The sequence below is a fragment of the Antechinus flavipes genome, chromosome 4 (assembly GCF_016432865.1).
Source record: "Antechinus flavipes isolate AdamAnt ecotype Samford, QLD, Australia chromosome 4, AdamAnt_v2, whole genome shotgun sequence".
Taxonomy (NCBI): Eukaryota; Metazoa; Chordata; class Mammalia; order Dasyuromorphia; family Dasyuridae; genus Antechinus; species Antechinus flavipes.
The window spans coordinates 183,591,546-183,603,882 of NC_067401.1; positions in this window are offsets into that span (position 1 = coordinate 183,591,546).

The window sequence follows — 12,337 nt, forward strand, 5'->3', positions numbered from 1 at the left end:
ATTCATCCATTTTACTTAAATTGTCAGATTTATTGGCATACAATTGGAGAAAATAGTTCCCAATTATTCCTTTGATTTTTTTCTATATTTCTCCATATGTATCCTTTTCATTTTTATACTAATAATTTGGTTTTCTTCTTTCCTTTTTTTTTTCAAATCCAACCCATTTATTTTTATTTTTATTACAAATTAGGGAATCTGAGGCCCCAGAGAAGTTAAATGACTTAAACAAGATTACATAGATAAGAAGTAATAACATCAGGATTTGAACCTGTATCCTCTTATTTTAGATCTAGAATTTTTTTAGGTTACACATGTACATGATTTTCAAAAAAAATTTCCATATGTAATCTTGAGAAAGAAAAATTAGAACAAAAAGGAAAAACCATAAGAAAAAAACAGAAGGAAAAAAAGGGTGAAAATAATATGCATTGATTCATATTCAGTCTCCATAGTTCTCTCTCTGGATGCAGATGGCATTTTTCCATCCATAGTTTATTGAATTACCTTGGATTATTAAATTACTGGGAAGAGTCACGTCTATCATAGTTGATCATCACATTGTTGCTACTGTGTACAATGTTTTTCTGGTTCTGTTTTTTTTTTTTTTTTTTTGGTGGGCATTATTTTATTTGTTAATAGTATTTTATTTTTCCAATACATGCGAAGATAATTTTCACTGTTCACCTTTATGAAACTTTGTATTCCAAATTTTTCTCCCTCTCTTCTTCTCATACCCCTCCCCAAGATAGCAATCTGATATAGGTTAAACATGTTATTCTTCTAAACATATTTCCATATTCATCATGCTGTGTAAGAAAAATCAGATCAAAAGGGGGGAAAAAAAACATGAGAAAGGAAAAAAAAACAAACAAACACCACCAAAAAAATGAAAATAATACTATGCTTTGATCCCACATTTAGTTTCCATAGTCCTGTTTCTGGATGCAGATGGCATTTTCCATCACAAGTCTATTGAAATTTCCTTGAATCAACTTATTGTTAAAAAGGGTCAAGTCCATCACAGTTGATCATCACATAATCTTGTTGTTACCGTGTACAATGTTTTCTTGGTTTTGCTCACTTTGCTTAGTATCAGTTAATGTATGTCTTTTCAGGTTTTTCTAAAATCATCCTACTCATTATTTCTTATATAATAATATTCCATTACATTCATATGCCATAAATTATTCAACCATTCCTCAACGGATGGACATTCCCTCTATTTCTAATTCCTTCCCACCAAAAAAAAAAGCTGTTACAAACATGTTTGCACATGTGAATTCTTTCTCCATGATTTCTTTGGGATACTGACCCCAGCCATGTCACTGCTGGATGAAAAGGTATGCTCTTTGGGCATAGTTCCAAAGTGTTCTCCAGTATGTTTGGATCAGTTCACAACTCCATTAACAATGCATTTGTCCCAGTTTTCTCACATGCCTGCCAACATTTATCATTATCTTTATCTTTTCCTGTCATCTTAGTGTATGATAATGTGAGATGGTACCTCAGAGTTGGTTTTGTTTTTGTTTTGTTTTTTTTTGTTTTGTTTTGCTAAGGCAATTGGGATTAAGTAACTTGCCCAAGGTCATACAGCTAGGAAGTATTAAATGTCTGAGACCAGATTTGAACTCAGGTCCTCCTGATTTCAGGACTGGTGTTCTATCCACTGCCCCAACTAGCTGCCCTATCAGAGTTGTTCTAATTTGCATTTCTTTAATAAATAATGATTTAGAGTTTTTTTATATGACTATAAATGGTTTTAATTTTTTCATCTGAAAATTGTTCATATCCTTTGAGCATTTATCAGTTGAGGAATAACTTGTATTCTTATAAATTTGACTTATTTTTCTATATATTTTAGATATGAGGCCTTTATAAGAAACACTGACTATAAAAATTGTTTTGCAGCTTTCTGCTTTCCTTCCAATCTTACCTGCATTGGTTTGGCTTGTGAAAATGCTTTTTAATTTAATGTAATCAACATTATCCATTTTGCATTTTATACTGTTGTCTATTTCTTGTTTGGTTATAAATTTCTGCCTTCTCCAAAGATATGGTAGGTAAACCATCCCTTCCTTTCTTAATTTGCTTCTAGTATCATCCTTAACATCTAAATCATGTGTCCATTTTGACCTAGTTTTGGCATAGGGTGTAAGATGTTGACTTATGTCAAGTTTCTGACATGCTATTTTCCAGTGTTTCCAGAAATTTTTGTCAACTAATGAGTTCTTATCCCACAAGTTGTAGTCTTTGAGTTTATCAAACACTAGATTTTTATAGCCATTGACTATTATGTCTTGTGTTCCTAACCTTTTCCACTGATTCACCATTCTATTTCTTAGCCAGCATCCTATGATTTTGATGACAGCTACTTAATAATAGTTTTAGATCTGGAACTTCTAGATTACCATCTTTTGACTTTTCCTCCCATTAATTTCCTTAATATTCTTAACCTTTTCTTTTTTCCAGATGGAATTTTGTCCCTATTTTTTCTGGCTCTATAAAATACTTTTTTTGGCAGTTTGATGGGTATGGCACTGAGAAATTAGACAAATTTAGGTAGAATTGTCATTTTTATTATATCAGCTCAGCTTAACTATGAGCAATTGATATTTTTCCCATAGTTTAGATCTGACGTTATTTGTGTGAACAGGGTTTTGTAATTTTATTCATATAGTTCTTGCATCTATCTTGTCAGGAAGACTTCCAAATATTTTATTTTGCATACAGTTATTTTAAATGGGATTTCTCTTTCTTCTCTTGCTACTGGGCTTTGTTGGTAACATATAGAAATTTTAATGATTTGTGTAGTTTTATTTTATACCCTGCAACAACTAAAGTTGTTAATTATTTCAAACAGTTGTTTGGTTAATTCTCTAAGTAAACCATCATATCATCTGCAAAGAGTGATACTATTATTTCCTCATTGCCTGATCTAATTTCTTTTACTTCCTTTTTTTCTTCTTGCTAGAACTAACATTTCTAATACAATATTGAATAATAGTGGTGATAATGGGCATGCTTGTTTTACCCCGATCTTATTGGGAATGCTTCTAGCTTCTTCCCATTATAATGCTTGGTGATGGTTTTAGATAACTGCTGCTTATCATTATTTGATTTTTTAAATCTTTTATGAGCTCTTCCAAGGAGCCTCTTAGGGCTTAAGATCTCTCTTTGAGGTTTCTCATTTGAGTGTTTTGTCCTCTTCTGAGTTGGTGTTTTGGTCTTACCTGTTACCATAGTAACTTTCTATAGGTAAGGTTCTTTTCTGTTTCTTGTTCATTTTCTTTCTTTCTTCCCCCCACCTCCTATTGTGACTTTTAAAGTTGAGCTCTGAGAGGAGAATTTTGAAAAGATGGCAGAGTAGGTCAGTAAATTTCAAGCTCTCCAGATTTCCCTCATAAACAATGAGAAAGAGCAGTACAGAAGGTAGGGAGAGGTAAGCGTAAATAATTTCATGTGAAGAGAAACGTGAATATGTGAATAGAAACCTATTATAGTGGAGAGGAAAATAAAAGGGTAGTTGATGAGTATCATCCTCATCTGTAGTGGTAGATAGAAGCAAAACACTGATGAGGAGAGAAAGGATAAAAGAAGAAACAGGAGAAAGAATAGCATGAAGGGAAATACACAGGTGGTAATCATAACTGTGAATGTGAATAGGATGAACTATCCCATAAAATGGAAGGTGATAGAGTGAATTAAAAAATATGTTTCTTACAATATGTTTCTCACACTTGAAGCAGAGATACAAACAGTAATGGTCAGGGGCTGGAGTATAATCTATTTCACTTGAGTTGAAGTAAAAAAAAAAAAAAAAAAAGACAGGGGTAGCAATCCTGAAAAAAGACAAAGCAAAAGCAAAAATAGACCAACTAAGCAAGATAAGGAAGAAAACTAACCAAAAAAAAAAAATAAACAAGAAAGAATTTAAGGAGTTAAATATAATATGAGAAAAGTTTAAAATGACAGACCTTTGAAGAAAACTGAATGGGAACAGAAAAAAATACACCTTTTCTTAACAGTGGTGGCATCTACACAAAAATAGAACACATAATAGGGTATAAAAATCTCAAAATCAAATGTTTAAAGGTAGAAATATTAACTGTATTCTTCTCAAGTCATAATGGAATAAAAATTGCATTCAACAAAGGGCAATGGAAGGATAAATTAACTGGAAATTAAGTAATGGAATCCTAGAGAATAAGTGGGTCAGAGAATAAATAATAGGACAATTAATAATTTCACCAAAGAGAATGACAACAATGAAACTACATACCAAAATTTATCAGATTCAGCTAAAGCAGTACTAGGAAAAATTTATTTATCTAAAATCTTACATCAACCAAATGAAAAAGAAAAAGAACATACCAATGAATTAGGCATGCAACTAAAAAAAAAAAACTTGGAAAAGAACAAATTAAAAATCCTCAATTGAGCACCAAATTGGACATCCTGATAAGATCAATAGGATTCAAAGGTTAAATAAAGACACTATTGAGATAATAAATAGATCTAGGAGCTGATTTATGGGGGAAATAAAACCCAACAATAGGAAAGATAAGCCATTGGTTAATTTGCCTTAAAAAAAAAAAAAAGAAGAAAGCCATTAAATATGGAAAAATCACCATCAATGAAGAATAAATTTAAGCAAATATTAGGAAATGTTTTGTCCAATTATATATCAATATTCTGACAATATGAGGGAATTTGGTGAATACATATAAAATATAAATTGCTTAGATTAACAGATCAAGAACTAAAATGACTAAATAACACCATCTTAGAAAAAGGAACTGAACATGCCATTAAAAAACTACCTAAGAAAAAATCCCTAGGAAAAAATCATGATGGAATTCTACCAAATCTTTAAAGAATAATTAATTCCTTTTTTTAAAGAATTTTTACATTTTATTTATTTATTTAATATTTTATTGCAGTTACCAAATTTTTTTTTACATTTGTTCCTTAAAATTGTTGAGTTCTAAGTTTTCTTCCTTATCCTCACCCACAATTAAGAAACCACTTGTGAAGTTATCCAAAACATTTCCATAAAAGTCAAGTTGCAAAAAAAAAAAAAAAAAAAAATCATAGATCTCCTACCCGAATGAAAACATAAACCCTCAAGAAAAATTAAGTTAAAAAAAAGAGAGAGGGGCAGCTAAGTGGCACAGTGGATAGAGCACCAGCCCTAAAGTCAGGAGGACCTGAGTTCAAATCTGACCTCAGACACTTAACACTTCCTAGCTGTGTGACCCTAGATAAATCACTTAACCCTAATTGCCTCTGGAGAGAGAGAAAGAGAGAGAGAGAGAGAGAGAGAGAGAGAGAGAGAGAGAGAGAGAGAGAGAGAGAATGCTTCAATCTGTATTTGGATACAACCAATTCCTTCTCTGGGTATGGATAGGATTTTTCATCGTAAGTCTTTCAGAGTAATTGTGGATGATTGTACTACTGAAAATAGCAAAGTCATTCACAATTGGTAAAACCAGAACATTGCTATTATTTTGTATACAATACATTTCACTTTGCTTGAGTTCATGGAGGACTTTCCAGGATTTGTTTGTTGGTTTTTTTTTCCTGAGAGCATCCTGCTTATCATTTCCCATAAATGAATAATATTCTATCATAAGCATACACTATAGTTTATTGACACATTCCCCAAGTGATGGAAATTCTCTCAATTTCTAGGGGTTTTTTTTGCCCTGAGAAGAGAGTTGCTATGAATATTTTTTACACATATAGGTTATTTTCCTTTTTTTAAAATCTCTTTTGGTATTCATGCCAAGTAGTGGTGTTGTTAGGTCAAAGGATAGACATGAATGTAAAGCTCTTTGGGCACAGATCATATCTTTTGATCATTTATGAATTGAGGCATGGCTCTTATTTTTTATTAATATGACTCAGTTCCCTCTATAGAACAATTAATTCTAATACTATATAAACTATTTAGAAAAACAGATGAAGAAGAAACCCTACCAAACTCCTTTTATTACATGAAAATGGTGCTGATACCTAAATCAGTAAGAGCTAAAAAAGAGAAAGAAATTCTTAGGCCAATTTCCCCACTTAATATTGATGCAAAAATTTTGAACAAAATACTAGAAAGGTGATTACAAGCAATGTAACACAAGGATTATACACTATGACCACTTGGAATTTGTACCAAGAATTCAAGGTTCATTCAATATTAGGAAAAGTATTAATGAAACTGACCATATCAACAAGATATTTCAAAAGATGCTGTAAAAACTTTTGACATTACCAGTAAAATAGGAATCATAGGAATAAAGGGAAAGTTCCTTAAAATGATAAGCAGTATTTATCAAAAATCATCAGCAAGCATCATTTGTATTGGGAATAAACTAGAAGCCTTCCCAATAAGATCAGGAGCAAAACAAGGATGTCCATTATGAACACTATATTATTCAATATTATACTTGAAAGGTTAGTTTTAGCAATAAAAGAAAAAGTAAAAGTTGAAGTAATTAGAATAGGCTATGAGAAACATTTGCAGATGATTTGTAGATTTGCAAATGATATGCAGACGATATGATGATATACTTAGAAAACTAGCATAAACTAGAAACATAAACTAAAACTTAACTTACAGAAATAAAGTAGAACATTAAAAATTTCTTGAAATGACTAACAATTTCATCAAAGTTTCAGGATAGAAAATAAACCCACATAAGTCATCAGCATTTGTTTATATGACCAACAAAACCCAGCAGCAAGAGGTAGAAAAAGAAATTCCACGTAAAATAACTATAGACTTGGAACTTTACCTTCCAAGACAAAACTTAGGAATTATATGAACACATTTACAAAACACTGTTCACACAAAGTCAGATCTAAACAATTTGAAAAACAGTAATAGCTCATGGGTAGGCTTAGCCAATATAATAAAAATGATGATTCTGTCTTTAACTAATATACTTATTTGGTGCCATACCAATCTAGTACCAAAAAAAAAAAAAAAAACTGACAGAGATAGTAAAAATAACAAAATTCACTTGGAAGAGCAAAAGACCAGGAATATCAGTGGAATTAAATGAAAAAAAAATCTAAAGGAAGGTGGTCTAGGAATACCAGATGTCAAACTATATTATAAAGCAGCAATCATGAAAGCTATCTGGTACTGGCTAAAAAACTAGGATGGTGGATCAGTGGAACAGACTTGGTACACAAGACAAAGCAGTCAATGACAAAAGTAACCTAGTGTTTAATAAATTTGAAGACCTCAGCTTTTAAATTAAGAACTCACTGTTTGGAGAAAAAAAAAACTCCTGGGAAAACTGGAAAAACTGGACTAGATATAGACCAACATTTCACACTTTATATCAAGATAAATTAAAAAAATAAAGACATGATTTAGACATAAGGGTGATATTACAAGCAAATTAGAAGAGCAAGGAATCATCTAATTGTCAGATCTATGGGAAGGGGGATATTTCATGATCAAACAAGAAATACAAAGAATTACAAAATGTAAAAAATATATAATTTTGGTTATATTATATTAAAAAGCTTTTTTTTTTTTACAAACAAAAACAATGTAACCAAGAGTAGAGAGAAAGTAGAAAGCTAGGAAATAATTTTTATAGCAAGTATCTCTGACAAAGATCTTATTTCTCAAATATTTAGAGAAATGAATCAAATTTATAAGGATAACAGCCACTCCCTGACTGATAAATGCTCAAAAGGCAGTTTGCTGATGAAGAAATTAAAGATATAGATATAGATAGATATACATATACACACATACATATACACATATTTATAGGCATATGAAGAAGTGCTCTAAATCACTTTTGATTAGAGAAATGCATATTATTAAAGCAACTCTAAGATACCACCTCACACTTACCATATTGGCCAATATAACAAAAAAGGAAAGTAATAAATTTTGGAGAGGGTGTGGGAAAACTGGGACACTGAAGCACTGTTGGAGCTATGAATTGATCTAACATTCTGTAAAGCAATTTGAAACTATGCCCAAAGGACTCTAAAACTGCTCATACTCTTTGATCTAGCAATACCTCTACCAGGGTCTGGATCTCAAAGAAAGCATAAAAAAGGGAAAAGGACTTACATGTTCAAAAATATTTATAGCAGCCTTTTCATGGTGACAAAATATTGGAAATTGAGTGAATGCTCATCAAATGGAGAATGACTGAACAAGCTGTGATATAAGAATGTAATGGAATATTAAACTTGAAAAGAATTGTACAAACTGATGCAATGTGAAATCAGCAGAACCAGGAAAATATTGTTCACAGTATCAGCCACAATGTGTGATGATCAATTACGATTGATTCATCTCAGCAATACAATGATCCAAGATGAGTACAAAGGAATCATGAAGGAAGTTAAAGAACTGATGACTTGTAAGATAATGCTGAATGTTGGAGGAGATGTGGGAAAACTTGATACATTAATATATTGTTGGTGGAGAGTAATATGGAACTATGCCCAAAGGGCTATCAAATTGTGCATAATCTTTGATCCAGCAATGTTTCTACTAGGCCTGTATCCCAAAGAGCAATAAAAAAGGGGAAAGGACCCACATGTGCAAAAATGTTGGTAGCAGCCTTTTTTGTAGTGGCAAGGAACTGGAAACTGAGTGGATGCCCATCAGCTGAGAATGGTTAAATAAATTATGATTTATGAATATTATGGATTATTTTTGTTCTATAAGAAATGATCAGCATAATGATTTCAGAAAGGCCTAGAGAGACTTACATGAACTGATGTTAAGTGAAGTGAGTAGAACCAAGAGAATATTGTACACATCAACAAGATCATATGATGATCATTTCTGATAGACAGGGTTCTGTTTGACAAGTGAGATAATTCAGGTCAATTCTAATGGTCTTCTGATGCAGAGAGCCATCTGTATCTAGAGAGTGAATTGTAGGGACGGAGTGTGGATCACAATATAATATTTTTACTTTTTTGTGTTTACTTGCATTTTGTTTTCTTTCTCATTTTTTCCTTTTTGATCCGATTTTTCTTGATAATTGTGGAAATATGTATAGAAGAATTGCACATACTTAACATATATTGGATTAGTTGCCATCTAGGGAAGGAGGTGAGGTCAAGGGAAGGAGAAAAAAAATTTAGTTTTGTAAGAATGAATGTTGAAAACTATGGAATGTGTTTTGAAAATGAAAAACTTTAAGAAAAAGAACTGATGGCTTGGAATGCAGATCAAAGCATTTTTTTCACTTTAATCTTTCTCATGTTTTGTTTTTCTTTTTGATTGTTTCTCCTTTCATAACTGTGGCTAAAATAGAAATATGTTTTACACAATGGTACATGTATAAACTTTGGAATTCAAAATCTTGTAAAAATGAATGCTATATTTTTTGACATGTAACTGGGAGAAAAGCAAAATTGTATTAAGAAATTTCTCTACTTGCTATAACTGGTGATATCACATAAAGATGGTATGGGTACTGGCTGGTTGAGAACCTATATTTTCTTGATGTTAATTGTTAAGCTAAAATTAGCACAAGTAACATAGAATATTCATCTCAGCCTCAGAGGCTGAATTGAGTGCACAATATTCTATGAACAGAAAGTCATACACCAACTATTCATTCACTTTAGTTTTGGCTTGTAGCCTTTTCAAGTTAAATAATTTACCATGAGTGTAGTAGTTGATCTTGATATCATTTTTGTCCTCATCAAAAGCATTTGTCAACACTGCTGAAAACATTATGCTAAAAAGCATGGGAGTAAATACACAGCCCTGCTTTACTCCACTGGTGACTTGGAAAGTATGAGAGCATCATCCATTCTCTAGAACCTCTGTAAGCATGACATCATGGAACTAGCATATGACCAGCAACCAAATTTTACTACAGTCTTCCACAAGCCCTTATGACTGATAGTATCAAAGTCCTTGATCAAGTGAATAAATGTTTATGTATACACACCACAGTTAGGCTCCTGGCATTTCTCCTAGAGTTTCTAGGCAGCAAATATCATATTAATGTTCCTCAGACCTTTTTGAAGCCACACTGGCTCTTGGATAGATGACCATCTCTCAAGTGAAGAAATTAGTCTATTAAAAAGGACTCTGGCAAGAATTTGCTAGGAATGACTAAGAAAGAGACCGTCCCACACACTGTAATTGTCACGGGACAATCTTTTTCTGTTAACTTTATAGAGATGGAAAATACAGTTTAAAATCTTTGAACTCCTGAGGGCTAACTTTCTCTTTCCATATAACCCAGAAATTTTCATTCAGCTTTTGTATGAGAAGTGAATCCCTTGCCTTGTAAATCTTGGCTGAAATAGAATCAGCACCAGGCTCTTTGCCACATGAGAGGAGCTTACTAACATTCAAAACTTCTTCAGTTGGAAGTTTGACTAAAAAAGGATTGACCTTAACCTAAGGTATATGGTCAGTGGTTTCAACATTGATGATAATCTGTTGAGAACACTGTGGAAGTGTTCAGCCCATTTCTCCAGGATCATGTCCTTATGACTAGTCAATATAACTCCACTAACACTCAGTAGTTGAGAGATACTATAGGTGTTTGACCCATAGTCTTCAGAACATACAAAAACATTTTGATTTGTTACTATAGTGTAAAACCAAATTTTATCTACTTTCTTATTGAGCCAAGAATTCTGCATTTCTTTAAACTTGCACTTTACTTTTGATAGAATTAAACATTGACTTCTTAGAAATGGATGAACTATTCTTTTGATAAATCCTATGTAGCTCTCATTTTTCACTTAGCAGCTTCATAAGTTCCTCATCATGTTCATCTAACTAGTTTTGATGTTTGTGAGTCTTCTGGCTCAGATGAGTAAATGTGGTACTGTACACCAAATCTCTGAATTATTTTTGCTCTCACTGTTCCCAACTGTGTGTTGGCTCAGTTTTCTCTCCAAGTTAGCAATGAACTTTTTCCACTGTTAGAAGTGCTTTAATCTGTTAACATTAAATCTTCTGGTACTTGGCTTGTCTTGGTACCACTGCTTTTGTTGAATGCAAATACTTAACTTGGTCCATCACTCTGCACCATATATCACCTTCATCACGCTCACATCTTGTCTGTTTCTTTTTCTTACCATGGCATAGTTTATTAAATGCCAATATTTGCTATGAGAGTGCATCCACTGGACAGAAGCAGCTACACCCAACGAAAGAACACTAGGAAATGAATATAAACTGCTTGCATTTTTGTTTTTCTTACCAGGGTTATTTATACCTTCTGAATCCAATTCTCCCTGTGCAACAAGAAAACTGTTCCGTTCTGCACACATATATTGTATCTAGGATATACTGTAACTTATTTAACATGTAAAGGACTGCTTGCCACCTGGAGGAGGGGGTGGAGGGAGGGAGGGGAAAAATCGGAACAGAAGTGAGTGCAAGGGATAATGCTGTAAAAAATTATCCTGGCATGGGTTCTGTCAATAAAAAGTTATTTTAAAAAAAGAGAGAGAGAGAGTGCATCCACAAAATTTTATTCCATTTAGATAAATTTTGTGATGAGAAAGTCATGGGATACACAAATCTTCAGTAGTAAGTATTTATCACTATTGCTGTTTTCCATTCCATTCCTCCTGAGAACTTCTTGAAATGTCTAGTAATCTGTGTCTACTGTTACATCAAAGTCATCCAGAATTATAAGTTTGCCTTCTTTGAGCACATTGATGATTAGGGTGTCCAGGTATTCATAAAATTTTTGTTTGACCTCATCAGAGTTTGTCATGGTGGAAGCATTAGGCATTGATGATGATGGCCTGGTGCCTTCTAATAATGGCAATTGCATTATCACGAGTCTGTCATTTACTCCTTTTGGTAGGCATATAAGCTTGTTAACCAGATTAGTTTTGACCAGCTTCATACTACCCCTCTTCACTATGGCCACTCAGAAAAACACGTATCCATCTGACTTTGGTGAACTGGCCTTCATTTGCCAGTTTCATTCCACTTAGGATTGCTATTGGATATAAAACCTGTTGAGTTCTTTCACAAGAGCTGTTCATCTTTTAGGTCTACCAGCTTTCATGTTGTCCATAAGCGAACATTCGATATAGCAATGGTAAGGGGATCGTTTTTGCAAAAAATTTTGTACTTTTTTGAATATTTTGACCAGAAGTGTGGAATCACTATTTCCTGTGGTAAGCAGGCTAGAATGGGATGATGAAAACAATTTTTAGGCACTTTTTCTAGCCCTCTCCTCACTCCAGGAAGTAAACAGTGCATTCTTTAAAAAGTCTTAAAAAATCTGGGGATTGCCAAATTCCATTGCTGTTTCAGTCCAGTGAGAAGATGACCCTAGGCTGTCTATGTACACGGGTATTT